The 19,533-nt window shown below is 48.6% G+C and overlaps 14 non-coding genes and 3 pseudogenes across 14 annotated transcripts; 3 read left to right on the top strand and 14 right to left on the bottom strand.

Annotated features, from left to right (window-relative positions):
• Positions 1-4,970: 4,970 nt before the first annotated feature.
• Positions 4,971-5,134, bottom strand: LOC135024183 (U1 spliceosomal RNA). The gene has a single exon (XR_010221032.1). It is a non-coding gene; the product is annotated as a U1 spliceosomal RNA (small nuclear RNA).
• Positions 5,135-5,805: 671 nt separating this feature from the next.
• LOC135024185 (U1 spliceosomal RNA) lies at positions 5,806-5,968 on the bottom strand. Its single transcript, XR_010221034.1, has one exon. It is a non-coding gene; the product is annotated as a U1 spliceosomal RNA (small nuclear RNA).
• Positions 5,969-6,120: 152 nt separating this feature from the next.
• LOC135024014 (U1 spliceosomal RNA) lies at positions 6,121-6,284 on the bottom strand. Its single transcript, XR_010220890.1, has one exon. It is a non-coding gene; the product is annotated as a U1 spliceosomal RNA (small nuclear RNA).
• A 668-nt stretch (positions 6,285-6,952) lies between these two features.
• Positions 6,953-7,116, bottom strand: LOC135024132 (U1 spliceosomal RNA). Its single transcript, XR_010220993.1, has one exon. It is a non-coding gene; the product is annotated as a U1 spliceosomal RNA (small nuclear RNA).
• Positions 7,117-7,268: 152 nt separating this feature from the next.
• On the bottom strand, positions 7,269-7,432 carry LOC135024285 (U1 spliceosomal RNA). The gene has a single exon (XR_010221129.1). It is a non-coding gene; the product is annotated as a U1 spliceosomal RNA (small nuclear RNA).
• A 670-nt stretch (positions 7,433-8,102) lies between these two features.
• On the bottom strand, positions 8,103-8,265 carry LOC135024153 (U1 spliceosomal RNA). Its single transcript, XR_010221011.1, has one exon. It is a non-coding gene; the product is annotated as a U1 spliceosomal RNA (small nuclear RNA).
• A 152-nt stretch (positions 8,266-8,417) lies between these two features.
• Positions 8,418-8,581, bottom strand: LOC135023980 (U1 spliceosomal RNA). Its single transcript, XR_010220857.1, has one exon. It is a non-coding gene; the product is annotated as a U1 spliceosomal RNA (small nuclear RNA).
• Positions 8,582-9,283: 702 nt separating this feature from the next.
• Positions 9,284-9,418, bottom strand: LOC135024169 (U1 spliceosomal RNA; annotated as a pseudogene).
• A 152-nt stretch (positions 9,419-9,570) lies between these two features.
• Positions 9,571-9,734, bottom strand: LOC135023997 (U1 spliceosomal RNA). The gene has a single exon (XR_010220873.1). It is a non-coding gene; the product is annotated as a U1 spliceosomal RNA (small nuclear RNA).
• Positions 9,735-12,095: 2,361 nt separating this feature from the next.
• On the top strand, positions 12,096-12,251 carry LOC135024197 (U1 spliceosomal RNA). Its single transcript, XR_010221043.1, has one exon. It is a non-coding gene; the product is annotated as a U1 spliceosomal RNA (small nuclear RNA).
• A 674-nt stretch (positions 12,252-12,925) lies between these two features.
• Positions 12,926-13,089, top strand: LOC135024036 (U1 spliceosomal RNA). The gene has a single exon (XR_010220912.1). It is a non-coding gene; the product is annotated as a U1 spliceosomal RNA (small nuclear RNA).
• Positions 13,090-13,241: 152 nt separating this feature from the next.
• Positions 13,242-13,404, top strand: LOC135024156 (U1 spliceosomal RNA). The gene has a single exon (XR_010221014.1). It is a non-coding gene; the product is annotated as a U1 spliceosomal RNA (small nuclear RNA).
• A 3,303-nt stretch (positions 13,405-16,707) lies between these two features.
• LOC135023962 (U1 spliceosomal RNA) lies at positions 16,708-16,871 on the bottom strand. The gene has a single exon (XR_010220839.1). It is a non-coding gene; the product is annotated as a U1 spliceosomal RNA (small nuclear RNA).
• Positions 16,872-17,562: 691 nt separating this feature from the next.
• LOC135024092 (U1 spliceosomal RNA) lies at positions 17,563-17,704 on the bottom strand (annotated as a pseudogene).
• Positions 17,705-17,856: 152 nt separating this feature from the next.
• On the bottom strand, positions 17,857-18,020 carry LOC135023963 (U1 spliceosomal RNA). The gene has a single exon (XR_010220840.1). It is a non-coding gene; the product is annotated as a U1 spliceosomal RNA (small nuclear RNA).
• A 692-nt stretch (positions 18,021-18,712) lies between these two features.
• On the bottom strand, positions 18,713-18,854 carry LOC135024116 (U1 spliceosomal RNA; annotated as a pseudogene).
• A 152-nt stretch (positions 18,855-19,006) lies between these two features.
• On the bottom strand, positions 19,007-19,170 carry LOC135024245 (U1 spliceosomal RNA). Its single transcript, XR_010221091.1, has one exon. It is a non-coding gene; the product is annotated as a U1 spliceosomal RNA (small nuclear RNA).
• Between the last annotated feature and the right edge of the window lie 363 nt (positions 19,171-19,533).

The raw sequence follows: 19,533 nt of genomic DNA, 5'->3' as shown, positions 1-19,533 counted from the left end.
TAAATATGATCTTTCCATGATGCATAGAGATTTCCCTATCAAGTGATTCCTTATCCGATATAGAAAGCTATCCCCCTGTGGTATTGAATTTAGGAATATAGTCTTAGGGGACACAGAGAAATAAGTGATCCCCATCTACCTAAGCACCCCACAAATTGGAGGTTAGCTTACCGGTTATACTCAATCACCCCCACAAATTCGCCAATGGGGATGGCTTCCCGGGAGGTAACCCCTATTGAGTGAAGGGAGTATATAGGATACGACCCAGTGGTACCTGACGACATAGATACTAACAGCTATTTAATAACATTACGCTAGAAAGTGATTATTAGCAACATATATATCTATATAAACAACCCCGCCAGGGTTGTGCCTTCAAAAATAATCACACACGGACACGCTTTTTAAACCTTTTTTTCACATCTCTTTATTCTTCTTATGCACATGTATGTTAGTTCTGTGATTTTAACCTTTATGTTTCACTGCAGTTTGGGATAATAATATTAATATTTATCCAATTTTAATACATACTTAATAAAGGTTATATTTTATGATTCATTCATTCTGTCCAGTGCGTCAACAGTGCAGATTTCTTCTTGTTTTTTCTCCCAAATTCTATAACAATGACAGTAAATGTTGTTTCTTTTCAAACAGAACTTTCTTGACCATGCTACTTGCTTGAAAGATCTGGGAGCACATGGAAAACAGTACAAACCATGCAGTATCACAAGAGCCTTTATTTGATCTTTCATGAAGATAGAGCAGAATTGAGGACACGTCAACAATTTCTGCCGAAGGTGGTTCATCTTTCCACATGGTGCCTTTGGCCACTGACACCTTCGTTGAGTCAAAGTCTCTGGCTGTGGTCAGAACTTTGAAAATTTATGTCACCAGAACGGTTCAGATTAGGAAAACAGAGGCTCTGTTTGTCCTGTATGCTCCCAACAGGATTGGGTGTCCTGCTTCCATGTAGACCATTATGCGCTGGATCTGTGGTAAGATTCAGCATGCTCATTCCATGGCAGGATTGCCGTTACTGAATTAGGTGAAGACCCATTCTACTAGAAAGGTGGGTTCATCCTGGGCAGCTGGTCGGGGAGTCTCGGCATTGCAACTTTGCCGAGCAGCTATTTAGTAAACACTTTTGCTAAGTTTTACAAGTTTGATACCTTGGCTGATGATAACCTCAAGTTGGGTCATTCGGTGCTGCAGAGTCGTACGCACTCTCCCACCCGTTCAAGAGCTTTGGTATAACCCCATGGTTCTTAATGTGACCCCAGCATCCTCTAGGTCGTATGAGAAAATAGGATTTTAATACCTACCGGTAAATCCTTTTCTCTTAGTCCGTAGAGGATGCTGGGCACCCGTCCCAGTCCATACTGTGTCTGCAGTTATTACTTGTGGTTATACACATGTTATGTTATGGTTCTGGTCAGCTTTTTGCTGCAATTGTTCATGCCGTTGGCTTGTGTTCTGTTGAATGCCACGTTCTGCGGCATGCTTAAGGTGTGAGCTGGTAAGATGCTCACCTTAGTTTAACAATAAATCCTTTCCTCGAAATGTCCGTCTCCCTGGGCACAGTTCCTATAACTGGAGTCTGGAGGAGGGGCATAGAGGGAGGAGCCAGTTCACACCCTTTGAAAGTCTTAAAGTGCCCATGTCTCTTGCGGATCCCGTCTATACCCCATGGTTCTTAATGTGACCCCAGCATCCTCTACGGACTAAGAGAAAAGGATGCCCTTGCGCACTATCCTGACTTCTCCTCCCGTCTGCTTACTTTGTGCCTTCCAACGCACAATGCGAACTACAGGTGGTGCTGCAGGGCCCACACCCTTTTACTTGCCTTACAGAACAGCTCTGGAGCTGTTACAGTGCCCAGCTGCTGCAAGAAATCAGCTTGAATGCTTCAGGGGATGGGGCATGGCCAACATGAGCCCCACACCAAAGGAGGGTGGGGGTGTTTAATGCGAACTAGGGGTCATCCAAGCACCGCAAAAGGCCGCCATGCCCTGCATGCCCCTTTTCTCTTTTCATATGCAGATGAGGGTTCCAGCCAACTTTGGCCCACATCTTGGATGACATCACCGTATGCAAATCCGTCTTCTGCAGACCTTCCCCCAGGAATGCTTGTACTAGTTGTTGCATATGGTTTGATATTTGATGGTGCTTCAATATTAGGCAGCCTTCCACCCTCCCATGTTCATCTGAACAGATGTGGTCTCCCTGCAGTTGTTGTCCCCAGACGAGAGTTCCCTTGTGCGTCCTCAGTTGAATCTCCTTAACTTGACGGGGGAGGGGCTGCCCGAGCAGCCACCCTCCCCAGCCCTATCCCAACTCATACTTATTTTGCATATGAGATCTCTTGATCATGAAGATTGTTCTCACAGGGTGAGGTTCATCCATTATATTTTAAAATAGGAAGGTACAAATTACATATTTGAATTGCATCTATGTGCTGGATTCAAATGTCCCCCCCCCCCCCCTTCCTTTCTCAATTGTGCCCGTCAGCAGCTATTCTAAGGTTGCTGCCAATGGGTGTGACACATTAATTTCTTCTGTGGGGTACACTGGACTCCACAAGGATTCACATTGGGGTGTAGAGTAGGATCTTGATCTGAGGCACCAACCGGCTCAAAGCTTTTGACTGTTCCCAAGATGCTCAGCGCATCCTCCTCTATAACCCCGCTTCCATGAACAGGGAGCTCAGTTTGTAGTTGGTGCCTTCAGTAGCAGGCCACTTAACAGGGGCCTGCCTCAGGCAGCCTATTCTTAGCTATTAATTTTGACAAGAAAAGAAGAACTTGTTTTATGAGAATCTACAAGGGCTGCAGCAGGCTAGGTCTAATAGACATCTTTACTGCAGCTTCATCACTCCCAGCGGCGCTGTATACTCCCGTGCCCTGGTTGCTGGGTCACTGCAGCGGAGGCTCCAGTTTCTTCCTAAGGTCAGTCACACACACACCGCCCTTCCGGATCACGAGGCCGCTGATGAAGGGGAGCGTGGCCGTAGGGGGTGGACCGTGTGCGCACTGGCGTGGACACTGATTACTGGGCAGCCGCTCCACTAGCCACCAGGTACAGTTAAGGAGCACAGGTCTGGGAGTTTTACTCCTATATTAACCCAATTTTGTACTGCCCGCAGCGCATTGTGATAGGTAATAGGGCCTGATTCAGGTTGGAATGCAATCACAATAAGCGATCCAACTGCAAAAATTGCTAACAGCATACGCATGTGCCTGCATTTTCTGCGGCACCCCGCAGAGAATGCGATCGCCTCTGCCTGTCAATCGGGGCGGGGGGGGGAGAGGGGGGTCAGCAACACTCCATTTCCAAGTCAGGGATGGAGCGGTGCGGGGGCAAGGCTTCAAAATGGGGTCTGCAACGGAGGAGACACAGGGGGCGTGGTCACAGCGGCTGTATGACATCACATTCAGCCGCTGTGATCACAAAAATGGTGGCGGCTTCCTGCGCGCACATACAGTCTGCACCAGCAGGAGGCTACACCATTTTTTATGATCACGCTGAACTGCAGTGCGACTGCAATTACAGCATGGTCAAGAATGGAGGTGTCATGATGGGTGGCCATGCCCTGTCACTGTGCAGGAGCCAGCACCGCACACACACTAGTCCCCGGGTGCAGCCCCCAACCCCCGGGACACCCGGAGCAACAAAATGTAGATTCAGGCCACCAGGCCACGCCCCTACCTATGAAACCATGCCTCCTTTTTACCATTGCGCTGCTTATCTGCGCGCACTGCATTACAATCTCCTTCGCCACCTCTCTGGGTGTCACCAGTGATAGTGACACCTCTGCCATGCTTGTAGCAGCTGGTCCTAAGATCTACGCCTCAAGCCCTGAGTGTTTGCCCTTGTGACTTGTTGATCATCATAGCGAAGCAGATGCTTACAGAAAACTGCAGGGGCTTAGATTGAAAATAAAAAAATTGATGGGTATAAGGTAGAGAGGAGCGGGTTCGGTTCTCCGAGAACCGAATTCCCGACGAACTCCACGTGGTTTACACTGGTCCGAGGCAGGCTCGGTTGTTCCCGCCTGACTCGGAAAACCTGAACAAGGGAAAATGTCATCATCCCGCTGTCGGATTCTCTCGAGATTCGGATTCCATATAAAGAGCTGCGCGTTGCCGCCATTTTTACTCGTGCATTGAAGAGAGAGCGGAGAGGACGTGGCTATGTTCTCTCAGTGGAAATCTCAATATCAGTGCTCAGTATCAGTGGTTACTTATTGCTGCTCAGTAATACTAGTAGTGTGTCTCTCCTGCTCAGTGTCAGTTCTCAGTAGTATCCTCATCAGTGCTCAGTATCACTGCTCATTGTCTTGTGCTGCATTGTGGTGCTCAGCATACTACAGTACATTACTAATAGTCCAGTGCTGCATCTTGCTGCTCAGTGTCAGTTCTAGTATCCTCATCAGTGCTCACTATCACTGCTCATTACATTGTGGTGTTCTGTATACTACAGTAACATAGTAATATAGTAACATATAGTAACATATTTTTTGAGGTTGAATAGAGGCAAATTGCCCATCGTGTTCAACCTGTTTTAAGTTGTGATGATTCTACATACTTGCTGAATAATGTTTTATGACTAGTTAGCTACTATAACTCATGTTACCCCCGGATTAACCATGTTGATATTTTAAGTATTATAACCTTGGATAGCTTTTTCATTCAGAAATGTATCCATTCCTTTTTTAAATCCAATTACAGAGTCCGCCATTACCACCTTCCCTGGCAGGGAATTCCACATCCTGATTGCCCTAACAGTGAACATCATAGTATCTCACCTGGCAGGTAAGTAGGAGTTGGGCTAGAGCTGTGGAGGATTGCTGCTCGGGCACCCCCTGTCAAGTGAAGGAGATCCAACTGAGGCAGCACAAGGGAACTCTCGAAAGAAGAACAAGGCTAGAGGAAGATCTGAGACAAAGACATCTGACTTTTACCAGAGCTGACCAGAGGAAAGCACAAACGCAGTCCCCCACTACCACAAATAATGCAGTCGAGTTTCCCACATTTGGGGAAATCACAGGGGTCAGCATACCCAGAGTGCAATGAATGAACCTCACCCTGGGAGAACAATCTTCATGACCATGGTATCTCCTATGCAAAATAAGTATGATTTGGGATAGGGCTGGGGAGGGCCGCTGCTCAGGCACATCTCTGTCAAGTAAAGGAGATTCAACTGAGGCAACACAAGGGAACTCTCATCTGGGGACAACAACTGCAGGGAGAACACATATTTTCAGATGAACATGGGAGGGCAGAAGGCTGCCTAACACTGAAGCACCCCCAAACAACAAACCAAATGCAACTACTAGTGCAAGCATTCCTGGGGGAAGGCCTGCAGCAGATGGATTTGCATATGGTGATGTCATCCAAGCAGTGGGTCAAAGTTGGCTTCAACCCTCGTCTGCATATGAAAATAAAAAAGGGGTGTGCAGGGCATGGCGGCCTTTTGCGGCGCTTGGATGACCCCTAGTTTGCATTAAACACCTCCACCTTCCTTCGGTGTGGGGCTCATGTTGGCTATGCCCCAGCCCCTGAAGCATTCAAGCTGATTTCTTGCAGCAGCTGGGCACTGTAACAGCTCCAGAGCTGCTCTGTAAAGCAAGTAAAAGGGTGTGGGCCCTGCAGCACTACCTGTAGTTTGCATTGTGCGTTGGAAGGCACAAAGTAAGCAGACGGGAGAAGTCAGGATAGTGCACAAGGGCATAGAAGGGAGCGGCTCAAGAAAAGAGAAGTGGAAACAGAGAGCAAACTAGGCTGGAGAGAGACCTGAGACAAAGAGATCTGAATTATACGAGAGCCGACCAGAGGAAACACAAATTATGTAATCAAGTGTCCCACATTTGGGGAAATCGTAGGAGCAGCACACCCAGAGTGCATTGGGTGAGCCTTGCCCTGGGAGAAGCACCTTCCTGATCATAGTATCTCACCTGGCAGGTAAGTAGGAGTTGGGCTAGAGCTGGGGAGGGTCGCTGTTCGGGCACCCCCCTGTCAAGTGAAGGAGATCCAACTGAGGCAGCACAAGGAAACTCTCGAAAAAAGAACAAGGCTAGAGGAAGATCTGAGACAAAGAAATCTGACTTTTACCAGAGCTGACCAGAGGAAAGCACAAACACAGTCCCCCACTACCACAAATAATGCAGTCGAGTTTCCCACATTTGGGGAAATGACAGGGGTCAGCATACCCAGAATGCAATGAATGAACCTCACCCTGGGAGAACAATCTTCATGACAATGGTATCTCCTATGCAAAATAAGTATGATTTGGGATAGGGCTGGGGAGGGCCGCTGCTCAGGCACATCTCTGTCAAGTAAAGGAGATTCAACTGAGGCAGCACAAGGGAACTCTCATCTGGGGACAACAACTGCAGGGAGAACACATATTTTCAGATGAATATGGGAGAGCAGAAGGCTGCCTAATACTGAAGCACCCCCAAACAACAAACCAAATGCAACAACTAGTACAAGCATTCCTGGGAAAAGGTCTGCAGAAGACGGATTTGCATACGGTGATGTCATCCAAGCAGTGGGCCAAAGTTGGCTGGAACCCTCATCTGCATATGAAAAGAGAAAAGGGGTATGCAGGGCATGGCGGCCTTTTGCGGCGCTTGGATGACCCTTAGTTCGCATTAAACACCTCCACCCTCCGTCGGTGTGGGGCTCATGTTGGCTATGCCCCAGCCCCTGAAGCATTCAAGCTGATTTCTTGCAGCAGCTGGGCACTGTAACAGCTCCAGAGCTGCTCTGTAAGGCAAGTAAAAGGGTGTTGGCCCTGCAGCACTACCTGTAGTTTGCATTGTGCGTTGGAAGGCACAAAGTAAGCAGACAGGAGAAGTCAGGAGAGTGCACAAGGGCAAGGGCAGGGGCTCAAGAAAAGAGAAGTGGAAACAGACAGCAAACTAGGCTGGAGAGAGACCTGAGACAAAGAGATCTGAATTATACGAGTAGCCGACCAGAGGAAACACAAATTATGTAGTCAAGTGTCCCACATTTGGGGAAATCGTAGGAGCAGCACACCCAGAGTGCAATGGGTGAGCCTTGCCCTGGGAGAAGCACCTTCCTGATCATAGTATCTCACCTGGCAGGTAAGTAGGAGTTGGGCTAGAGCTGGGGAGGGTCGCTGCTCGGGCACCCCCCTGTCAAGTGAAGGAAATCCAACTGAGGCAGCACAAGGAAACTCTCAAAAAAAGAACAAGGCTAGAGGAAGATCTGAGACAAAGAAATCTGACTTTTACCAGAGCTGACCAGAGGAAAGCACAAACACAGTCCCCCACTACCACAAATAATGCAGTCGAGTTTCCCACATTTGGGGAAATCACAGGGGTCAGCATACCCAGAATGCAATGAATGAACCTCACCCTGGAAGAACAATCTTCATGACCATGGTATCTCCTATGCAAAATAAGTATGATTTGGGATAGGGCTGGGGAGGGCCGCTGCTCAGGCACATCTCTGTCAAGTAAAGGAGATTCAACTGAGGCAGCACAAGAGAACTCTCATCTGGGGACAACAACTGCAGGGAGAACACATATTTTCAGATGAACATGGGAGAGCAGAAGGCTGCCTAATACTGAAGCACCCCAAACAACAAACCAAATGCAACAACTAGTACAAGCATTCCTGGGGGAAGGTCTGCAGAAGACGTATTTGCATACGGTGATGTCATCCAAGCAGTGGGCCAAAGTTGGCTGGAACCCTCATCTGCATATGAAAAGAGAAAAGGGGTATGCAGGGCATGGCGGCCTTTTGCGGCGCTTGGATGACCCTTAGTTCGCATTAAACACCTCCACCCTCCGTCGGTGTGGGGCTCATGTTGGCTATGCCCCAGCCCCTGAAGCATTCAAGCTGATTTCTTGCAGCAGCTGGGCACTGTAACAGCTCCAGAGCTGCTCTGAAAGGCAAGTAAAAGGGTGTGGGCCCTGCAGCACTACCTGTAGTTTGCATTGTGCGTTGGAAGGCACAAAGTAAGCAGACAGGAGAAGTCAGGAGAGTGCACAAGGGCATAGAAGGCAGCGGCTCAAGAAAAGAGAAGTGGAAACAGACAGCAAACTAGGCTGGAGAGAGACCTGAGACAAAGAGATCTGAATTATACAAGAGCCGACCAGGGGAAACACAAATTATGCAGTCAAGTTTCCCACATTTGGGGAAATCGCAGGAGCAGCACACCCAGAGTGCAATGGGTGAGCCTTGCCCTGGGAGAAGCACCTTCATGATCATAGTATCTCACCTGGCAGTTATGTAGGAGTTGGGCTAGAGCTGGGGAGGGTCGCTGCTCGGGTACCCCCCTGTCAAGTGAAGGAGATCAAACTGAGGCAGCACAATGGAACTCTCGAAAGAAGAACAAGGCTAGAGGAAGATCTGAGACAAAGAAATCTGACTTTTACCAGAGCTGACCAGAGGAAAACACAAACACAGTCCCCCACTACCACAAATAATGCAGTTGAGTTTCCCACATTTGGGGAAATCACAGGGGTCAGCATACCCAGAATGCAATGAATGAACCTAACCCTGGGAGAACAATCTTTATGACCATGGTATCTCCTATGCAAAATAAGTATGATTTGGGATAGGGCTGGGGAGGGCCGCTGCTCAGGCACATCTCTGTCAAGTAAAGGAGATTCAACTGAGGCAGCACAAGGGAACTCTCATCTGGGGACAACAACTGCCGGGAGAACACATATTTTCAGATGAACATGGGAGGGCAGAAGGCTGCCTAATACTGAAGCACCCCCAAACAACAAACCAAATGCAACAACTAGTACAAGCATTCCTGGGGGAAGGTCTGCAGAAGACGGATTTGCATACAGTGATGTCATCCAAGCAGTGGGCCAAAGTTGGCTGGAACCCTCATCTGCATATGAAAAGAGAAAAGGGGTATGCAGGGCATGGCGGCCTTTTGCGGCGCTTGGATGACCCTTAGTTCGCATTAAACACCCCCACCCTACTTCGGTGTGGGGCTCATGTTGGCCATGCCCCAGCCCCTGAAGCATTCAAGCTGATTTCTTGCAGCAGCTTGGCACTGTAACAGCTCCAGAGCTGCTCTGTAAGGCAAGTAAAAGGGTGTGGGCCCTGCAGCACTACCTGTAGTTTGCATTGTGCATCGGAAGGCACAAAGTAAGCAGACAGGAGGAGAAGTCAGGATAGTGCACAAGGGTATAGAAGGGAGGGGCTCAAGAAAAAAGAAGTGGAAACAGACAGCAAACTAGGCTGGAGAGAGACCTGAGACAAAGAGATCTGAATTATATGAGAGCCGACTAGGGGAAACACAAATTATGCAATCAAGTTTCCCATATTTGGGGAAATCGCAGGGGCAGCACACCCAGAGTGCAATGGGTGAGCCTTGCCCTGGGAGAAGCAACTTCATGATCATAGTATCTCACCTGGCAGGTAAGTAGGAGTTGGGCTAGAGCTGGGGAGGGTCGCTGCTCGGGCACCCCCCTGTCAAGTGAAGGAGATCCAACTGAGGCAGCACAAGGGAACTCTTGAAAGAAGAACAAGGCTAGAGGAAGATCTGAGACAAAGAAATCTGACTTTTACCAGAGCTGACCAGAGGAAAGCACAAACACAGTCCCCCACTACCACAAATAATGCAGTTGAGTTTCCCACATTTGGGGAAATCACAGAGGTCAGCATACCCAGAACGCAATGAATGAACCTAACCCTGGGAGAACAATCTTCATGACCATGGTATCTCCTATGCAAAATAAGTATGATTTGGGATAGGGCTGGGGAGGGCCGCTGCTCAGGCACATCTCTGTCAAGTAAAGGAGATTCAACTGAGGCAGCACAAGGGAACTCTCATCTGGGGACAACAACTGCAGGGAGAACACATATTTTCAGATGAACATGGGAGGGCAGAAGGCTGCCTAATACTGAAGCACCCCCAAACAACAAACCAAATGCAACAACTAGTGCAAGCATTCCTGGGGGAAGGCCTGCCGCAGATGGATTTGCATATGGTGATGTCATCCAAGCAGTGGGTCAAAGTTGGCTTCAACCCTCGTCTGCATATGAAAAGAGAAAAGGGGCATGCAGGGCATGGCGGCCTTTTGCGGCGCTTGGCTGACCCCTAGTTTGCATTAAACACCTCCACCCTCCGTCGGTGTGGGGCTCATGTTGGCTATGCCCCAGCCCCTGAAGCATTCAAGCTGATTTCTTGCTGCAGCTGGGCACTGTAACAGCTCCAGAGCTGCTCTGTAAGGCAAGTAAAAGGGTGTGGGCCCTGCAGCACTACCTGTAGTTTGCATTGTGCGTTGGAAGGCACAAAGTAAGCAGACAGGAGAAGTCTGGAGAGTGCACAAGGGCATAGAAGGCAGCGGCTCAAGAAAAGAGAAGTGGAAACAGACAGCAAACTAGGCTGGAGAGAGACCTGAGACAAAGAGATCTGAATTATACGAGAGCCGACCAGGGGAAACACAAATTATGCAGTCAAGTTTCCCACAGGAGTATATAGGATACGACCCAGTGGTACCTGACGACATAGATACTAACAGCTATTTAATAACATTACGCTAGAAAGTGATTATTAGCAACATATATATCTATATAAACAACCCCGCCAGGGTTGTGCCTTCAAAAATAATCACACACGGACACGCTTTTTAAACCTTTTTTTCACATCTCTTTATTCTTCTTATGCACATGTATGTTAGTTCTGTGATTTTAACCTTTATGTTTCACTGCAGTTTGGGATAATAATATTAATATTTATCCAATTTTAATACATACTTAATAAAGGTTATATTTTATGATTCATTCATTCTGTCCAGTGCGTCAACAGTGCAGATTTCTTCTTGTTTTTTCTCCCAAATTCTATAACAATGACAGTAAATGTTGTTTCTTTTCAAACAGAACTTTCTTGACCATGCTTCTTGCTTGAAAGATCTGGGAGCACATGGAAAACAGTACAAACCATGCAGTATCACAAGAGCCTTTATTTGATATTTCATGAAGATAGAGCAGAATTGAGGACACGTCAACTATTTCTGCCGAAGGTGGTTCATCTTTCCACATGGTGCCTTTGGCCACTGACACCTTCGTTGAGTCAAAGTCTCTGGCTGTGGTCAGAACTTTGAAAATTTATGTCACCAGAACGGTTCAGATTAGGAAAACAGAGGCTCTGTTTGTCCTGTATGCTCCCAACAGGATTGGGTGTCCTGCTTCCATGTAGACAATTATGCGCTGGATCTGTGGTAAGATTCAGCATGCTCATTCCACGGCAGGATTGCCGTTACTGAATTAGGTGAAGACCCATTCTACTAGAAAGGTGGGTTCATCCTGGGCAGCTGGTCGGGGAGTCTCGGCATTGCAACTTTGCCGAGCAGCTATTTAGTAAACACTTTTGCTAAGTTTTACAAGTTTTAGAGTAAAGGAGATTCAACTGAGGCAGCACAAGGGAACTCTCATCTGGGGACAACAACTGCAGTGAGAACACATATTTTCAGATGAACATGGGAGGGCAGAAGGCTGCCTAATACTGAAGCACCCCCAAACAACAAACCAAATGCAACAACTAGTACAAGCATTCCTGGGGGAAGGTCTGCAGAAGACGGATATGCATATAGTGATGTCATCCAAGCATTGGGCCAAAGTTGGCTGGAACCCTCATCTGCATATGAAAAGAGAAAAGGGGTATGCAGGGCATGGCGGCCTTTTGCGGCGCTTGGATGACCCTTAGTTCGCATTAAACACCCCCACCCTCCTTCGGTGTGGGGCTCATGTTGGCCATGCCCCAGCCCCTGAAGCATTCAAGCTGATTTCTTGCAGCAGCTTGGCACTGTAACAGCTCCAGAGCTGCTCTGTAAGGCAAGTAAAAGGGTGTGGGCCCTGCAGCACTACCTGTAGTTTGCATTGTGCATTGGAAGGCACAAAGTAAGCAGTCAGGAGGAGAAGTCAGGATAGTCCACAAGGGTATAGAAGGGAGGGGCTCAAGAAAAAAGAAGTGGAAACAGACAGCAAACTAGGCTGGAGAGAGACCTGAGACAAAGAGATCTGAATTATATGAGAGCCGACCAGGGGAAACACAAATTATGCAGTCAAGTTTCCCACATTTGGGGAAATCGCAGGGGCAGCACACCCAGGTGAGATACTATAATCAGGAAGGTGCTTCTCCCAGGGCAAGGCTCACCCATTGCACACTGGGTGTGCTGCTCCTACGATTTCCCCAAATGTGGGACACTTGACTGCATAATTTGTGTTTCCTCTGGTCGGCTCTCGTATAATTCAGATCTCTTTGTCTCAGGTCTCTCTCCAGCCTAGTTTGCTCTCTGTTTCCACTTCTTTTTTCTTGAGCCCCTCCCTTCTATACCCTTGTGGACTATCCTGACTTCTCCTCCCGTCTGCTTACTTTGTGCCTTCCAATGCACAATGCAAACTACAGGTAGTGCTGCAGGGCCCACACCCTTTTACTTGCCTTACAGAGCAGCTCTGGAGCTGTTACAGTGCCCAGCTGCTGCAAGAAATCAGCTTGAATGCTTCATGGGATGGGGCATGGCCAACATGAGCCCCACACCAAAGGAGGGTGGGGGTGTTTAATGCGATCTAGGGGTCATCCAAGCACCGCAAAAGGCCGCCATGCCCTGCACGCCCCTTTTCTCTTTTCATATGCAGATGAGGGTTGAAGCCAACTTTGACCCACTGCTTGGATAACATCACCATATGCAAATCCATCTGCTGCAGGCCTTCCCCCAGGAATGCTTGCACTAGTTGTTGCATTTGGTTTGTTGTTTGGGGGTGCTTCAGTATTAGGCAGCCTTCTGCCCTCCCATGTTCATCTGAAAATATGTGTTCTCCCTGCAGTTGTTGTCCCCATATGAGAGTTCCCTTGTGCTGCCTCAGTTGAATCTCCTTTACTTGACAGAGATGTGCCTGAGCAGCGGCCCTCCCCAGCCCTATCCCAAATCATACTTATTTTGCATAGGAGACACCATGGTCATGAAAATTGTTCACCCAGGGTGAGGTTCATTCATTGCATTCTGGGTATGCTGACCCCTGTGATTTACCCAAATGTGGGAAACTCGCCTGCATTATTTGTGGTAGTTGGGGACTGTGTTTGTGTTTTCCGCTGGTCAGCTCTGGTAAAAGTCAGATTTCTTTGTCTCAGATCTTCCTCTAGCCTTGTTCTTCTTTCGAGAGTTCCATTGTGCTGCCTCAGTTGGATCTCCTTCACTTGACAGGGGGGTGCCCGAGCAGCGACCCTCCCCAGCTCTAGCCCAACTCCTACTTACCTGCCAGGTGAGATACTATGATCTTGAAGGTGCTTCTCCCAGGGCAAGGCTCAACCATTGCACTCTGGGTGTGCTGCCCCTGCGATTTCCCCAAATATGGGAAACTTGACTGCATAATTTGTGTTTCCCCTGGTCGGCTCTCGTATAATTCAGATCTCTTTGTCTCAGGTCTCTCTCCAGCCTAGTTTGCTGTCTGTTTCCACTTCTCTTTTCTTGAGCCGCTCCCTTCTATGCCCTTGCGCACTATCCTGACTTCTCCCGTCTGCTTACTTTGTGCCTTCCAACGCACAATGCGAACTACAGGTAGTGCTGCAGGGCCCACACCCTTTTATTTGCCTTACAGAGCAGCTCTGGAGCTGTTACAGTGCCCAGCTGCTGCAAGAAATCAGCTTGAATGCTTCAGGGGCTGGGGCATAGCCAACATGAGCCCCACACCGAAGGAGGGTGGAGGTGTTTAATGCGAACTAGGGGTCATCCAAGCGCCGCAAAAGGCCGCCATGCCCTGCATAACCCTTTTCTCTTTTCATATGCAGATGAGGGTTCCAGCCAACTTTGGCCCACTGCTTGGATGACATCACCGTATGCAAATTCGTCTCCTGCAGACCTTCCCCCAGGAATACTTGTACTAGTTATTGCATATGGTTTGATATTTGATGGTGCTTCAGTATTAGGCAGCCTTCCGCCCTCCCATGTTCATCTGAAAAAATGTGGTCTCCCTGCAGTTGTTGTCCCCAGACGAGAGTTCCCTTGTGCTTCCTCAGTTGAATCTCCTTAACTTGACGGGGGAGGGGCTTGCCCGAGCAGCCACCCTCCCCAGCCCTATCCCAACTCATACTTATTTTGCATATGAGATCTCTATATCATGAAGATTGTTATCACAGGGTGAAGTTCATCCATTATATTTTAAAATAGGAAGGTTCAAATTACATATTTGAATTGCATCTATGTGCTGGATTCAAATGTCCCCCCCCCCTTCCTTTCTCAATTGTGCCCGTCAGCAGCTATTCTAAGGTTGCTGCCAATGGGTGTGACACATTAATTTCTTCTGTGGGGTACACTGGACTCCACAAGGATTCACATTGGGGTGTAGAGTAGGATCTTGATCTGAGGCACCAACCGGCTCAAAGCTTTTGACTGTTCCCAAGATGTCAGCGCATTCTCCTCTATAACCCCGCTTCCATGAACAGGGAGCTCAGTTTGTAGTTGGTGCCTTCAGTAGCAGGCCACTTAACAGGGGCCTGCCTCAGGCAGCCTATTCTTAGCTATTAATTTTGACAAGAAAATAAGAACTTTTTTTATGAGAATCTACAAGGGCTGCAGCAGGCTAGGTCTAATAGACATCTTTACTGCAGCTTCATCACTCCCAGCGGCGCTGTATACTCCCGTGCCCTGGTTGCTGGGTCACTGCAGCGGAGGCTCCGGTTTCTTCCTAAGGTCAGTCACACACGCACCGCCCTTCCGGATCACGAGGCCGCTGATGAAGGGGAGCGTGGCCGTAGGGGGTGGACCGTGTGCGCACTAGCGTGGACACTGATTACTGGGCAGCCGCTCCACGAGCCACCAGGTACAGTTAAGGAGCACAGGTCTGGGGTTTTTTCTCCCATATTAAACCAATTTTGTACTGCCCGCAGCGCATTGTGATAGGTAATAGGGCCTGATTCAGGTTGGATTGCAATCACAGTAAGCGATCCAACTGCAAAAATTGCTAAGAGCATACGCATGTGCCTGCATTTTCTGCGGCACCCCGCAGAGAATGCGATCGCCTCTGCCTGTCAATCGGGGCAGGGGGGGAGAGGGGGGTCAGCAACACTCCATTTCCAAGTCAGGGATGGAGCGGTGCGGGGGCAAGGCTTCAAAATGGGGTCTGCAACGGAGGAGACACAGGGGGCGTGGTCACAGCGGCTGTATGACATCACATTCAGCCGCTGTGATCACAAAAATGGTGGCGGCTTCCTGCGCGCACATACAGTCTGCACCAGCAGGAGGCTACACCATTTTTTATGATCACGCTGAACTGCAGTGCGACTGCAATTACAGATTGGTCAAGAAGGGAGGCGTCATGCTGGGTGGCCATGTCCTGTCACTGTGCAGGAGCCAGCACCGCTCACACACTAGTCCCCGGGTGCAGCCCCCAACCCCCGGGACACCCGGAGCAACAAAATGTAGATTCACACCACCAGGCCACGCCCCTACCTATGAAACCATGCCTCCTTTTTACCATTGCGCTGCTTATCTGCGCGCACTGCATTACAATCTCCTTCGCCACCTCTCTGGGTGTCACCAGTGATAGTGACACCTCTGCCATGCTTGTAGCAGCTGGTCCTAAGATCTACGCCTCAAGCCCTGAGTGTTTGCCCTTGTGACTTGTTGATCATCATAGCGAAGCAGATGCTTACAGAAAACTGCAGGGGCTTAGATTGAAAATAAAAAAATATATGGGTATAAGGTAGAGAGGAGCGGGTTCGGTTCTCCGAGAACCGAATTCCCCACGAACTCCACGTGGTTTACACTGGTCCGAGGCAGGCTCGGTTGTTCCCGCCTGACTCGGAAAACCTGAACAAGGGAAAATGTCATCATCCCGCTGTCGGATTCTCGCGAGATTCGGATTTCATATAAAGAGCTGCGCGTTGCCGCCATTTTTACTCGTGCATTGAAGAGGGAGCGGAGAGGACGTGGCTATGTTCTCTCAGTGGAAATCTCAATATCAGTGCTCAGTATCAGTGGTTACTTATTGCTGCTCAGTAATACTAGTAGTGTGTCTCTCCTGCTCAGTGTCAGTTCTCAGTAGTATCCTCATCAGTGCTCAGTATCACTGCTCATTGTCTTGTGCTGCATTGTGGTGCTCAGCATACTACAGTACATTACTAATAGTCCAGTGCTGCATCTTGCTGCTCAGTGTCAGTTCTAGTATCCTCATCAGTGCTCACTATCACTGCTCATTACATTGTGGTGTTCTGTATACTACAGTAACATAGTAATATAGTAACATATAGTAATATAGTTTTTGAGGTTGAAAAGAGGCAAATTGCCCATCGTGTTCAACCTGTTTTAAGTTGTGATGATTCTACATACTTGCTGAATAATGTTTTATGACTAGTTAACTACTACAACTCATGTTACCCCCGGATTAACCATGTTGATATTTTAAGTATTATAACCTTGGATAGCTTTTTCATTCAGAAATGTATCCATTCCTTTTTTAAATCCAATTACAGAGTCCGCCATTACCACCTTCCCTGGCAGGGAATTCCACATCCTGATTGCCCTAACAGTGAAGATCATAGTATCTCACCTGGCAGGTAAGTAGGAGTTGGGCTAGAGCTGTGGAGGATTGCTGCTTGGGCACCCCCTGTCAAGTGAAGGAGATCCAACTGAGGCAGCACAAGGGAACTCTCGAAATAAGAACAAGGCTAGAGGAAGATCTGAGACAAAGAAATCTGACTTTTACCAGAGCTGACCAGAGGAAAGCACAAACACAGTCCCCCACTACCACAAATAATGCAGTCGAGTTTCCCACATTTGGGGAAATCACAGGGGTCAGCATACCCAGAATGCAATGAATGAACCTCACCCTGGGAGAACAATCTTCATGACCAAGGTATCTCCTATGCAAAATAAGTATGATTTGGGATAGGGCTGGGGAGGGCCGCTGCTCAGGCACATCTCTGTCAAGTAAAGGAGATTCAACTGAGGCAGCACAAGGGAACTCTCATCTGGGGACAACAACTGCAGGGAGAACACATATTTTCAGATGAACATGGGAGGGCAGAAGGCTGCCTAAAACTGAAGCACCCCCAAACAACGAACCAAATGCAACTACTAGTGCAAGCATTCCTGGGGAAGGCCTGCAGCAGATGGATTTGCATATGGTGATGTCATCCAAGCAGTGGGTCAAAGTTGGCTTCAACCCTCGTCTGCATATGAAAAGAAAAAAGGGGTGTGCAGGGCATGGCGGCCTTTTGCGGCGCTTGGATGACCCCTAGTTCGCATTAAACACCTCCACCCTCCTTCGGTGTGGGGCTCATGTTGGCTATGCCCCAGCCCCTGAAGCATTCAAGCTGATTTCTTGCAGCAGCTGGGCACTGTAACAGCTCCAGAGCTGCTCTGTAAAGCAAGTAAAAGGGTGTGGGCCCTGCAGCACTACCTGTAGTTTGCATTGTGCGTTGGAAGGCACAAAGTAAGCAGATGGGAGAAGTCAGGATAGTGCACAAGGGTATAGAAGGGAGGGGCTCAAGAAAAAAGAAGTGGAAACAGACAGCAAACTAGGCTGGAGAGAGACCTGAGACAAAGAGATCTGAATTATATGAGAGCCGACCAGGGGAAACACAAATTATGCAGTCAAGTTTCCCACATTTGGGGAAATCGCAGGGGCAGCACACCCAGAGTGCAATGGGTGAGCCTTGCCCTGGGAGAAGCATCTTCATGATCATAGTATCTCACCTGGCAGGTAAGTAGGAGTTGGGCTAGAGCTGGGGAGGGTCGCTGCTCGGGCACCCCCCTGTCAAGTGAAGGAGATCCAACTGAGGCAGCACAAGGGAACTCTCGAAAGAAGAACAAGGCTAGAGGAAGATCTGAGACAAAGAAATCTGACTTTTACCAGAGCTGACCAGAGGAAAGCACAAACACAGTCCCCCACTACCACAAATAATGCAGTTGAGTTTCCCACATTTGGGGAAATCACAGGGGTCAGCATACCCAGAATGCAATGAATGAACCTAACCCTGGAAGAACAATCTTCATGACCATGGTATCTCCTATGCAAAATAAGTATGATTTGGGATAGGGCTGGGGAGGGCCGCTGCTCAGGCACATCTCTGTCAAGTAAAGGAGATTCAACTGAGGCAGCACAAGGGAACTCTCATCTGGGGACAACAACTGCAGGGAGAACACATATTTTCAGATGAACATGGGAGGGCAGAAGGCTGCCTAATACTGAAGCACCCCCAAACAACAAACCAAATGCAACAACTAGTGCAAGCATTCCTGGGGGAAGGCCTGCAGCAGATGGATTTGAATATGGTGATGTCATCCAAGCAGTGGGTCAAAGTTGGCTTCAACCCTCGTCTGCATATGAAAAGAATAAAGGGGTGTGCAGGGCATGGCGGCCTTTTGCGGCGCTTGGATGACCCCTAGTTCGCATTAAACACCTCCACCCTCCTTCGGTGTGGGGCTCATGTTGGCTATGCCCCAGCCCCTGAAGCATTCAAGCTGATTTCTTGCAGCAGCTGGGCACTGTAACAGCTCCAGAGCTGCTCTGTAAAGCAAGTAAAAGGGTGTGGGCCCTGCAGCACTACCTGTAGTTTGTATTGTGCGTTGGAAGGCACAAAGTAAGCAGACGGGAGAAGTCAGGATAGTGCACAAGGGTATAGAAGGGAGGGGCTCAAGAAAAAAGAAGTGGAAACAGACAGCAAACTAGGCTGGAGAGAGACCTGAGACAAAGAGATCTGAATTATATGAGAGCCGACCAGGGGAAACACAAATTATGCAGTCAAGTTTCCCACATTTGGGGAAATCACAGGGGCAGCACACCCAGAGTGCAATGGGTGAGCCTTGCCCTGGGAGAAGCATCTTCATGATCATAGTATCTCACCTGGCAGGTAAGTAGGAGTTGGGCTAGAGCTGGGGAGGGTCGCTGCTCGGGCACCCCCCTGTCAAGTGAAGGAGATCCAACTGAGGCAGCACAAGGGAACTCTCGAAAGAAGAACAAGGCTAGAGGAAGATCTGAGACAAAGAAATCTGACTTTTACCAGAGCTGACCAGAGGAAAGCACAAACACAGTCCCCCACTACCACAAATAATGCAGTTGAGTTTCCCACATTTGGGGAAATCACAGGGGTCAGCATACCCAGAATGCAATGAATTAACCTAACCCTGGGAGAACAATCTTCATGACCATGGTATCTCCTATGCAAAATAAGTATGATTTGGGATAGGGCTGGGGAGGGCCGCTGCTCAGGCACATCTCTGTCAAGTAAAGGAGATTCAACTGAGGCAGCACAAGGGAACTCTCATCTGGGGACAACAACTGCAGGGAGAACACATATTTTCAGATGAACATGGGAGGGCAGAAGGCTGCCTAATACTGAAGCACCCCCAAACAACAAACCAAATGCAACAACTAGTGCAAGCATTCCTGGGGGAAGGCCTGCCGCAGATGGATTTGCATATGGTGATGTCATCCAAGCAGTGGGTCAAAGTTGGTTCAAACACCTTTGCAAAGTTCTATAAGTTTGATACCCTGGCTGAGGAGGACCTCCTGTTTGCTCAATCGGTGCTGCAAAGTC

Source organism: Pseudophryne corroboree, unplaced genomic scaffold (assembly GCF_028390025.1).
Source record: "Pseudophryne corroboree isolate aPseCor3 unplaced genomic scaffold, aPseCor3.hap2 scaffold_403, whole genome shotgun sequence".
NCBI classification, from domain to species: domain Eukaryota; kingdom Metazoa; phylum Chordata; class Amphibia; order Anura; family Myobatrachidae; genus Pseudophryne; species Pseudophryne corroboree.
The sequence above is the reverse complement of the archived record's forward strand: the minus strand, read 5'-3'. Positions and strand labels throughout refer to the sequence as shown.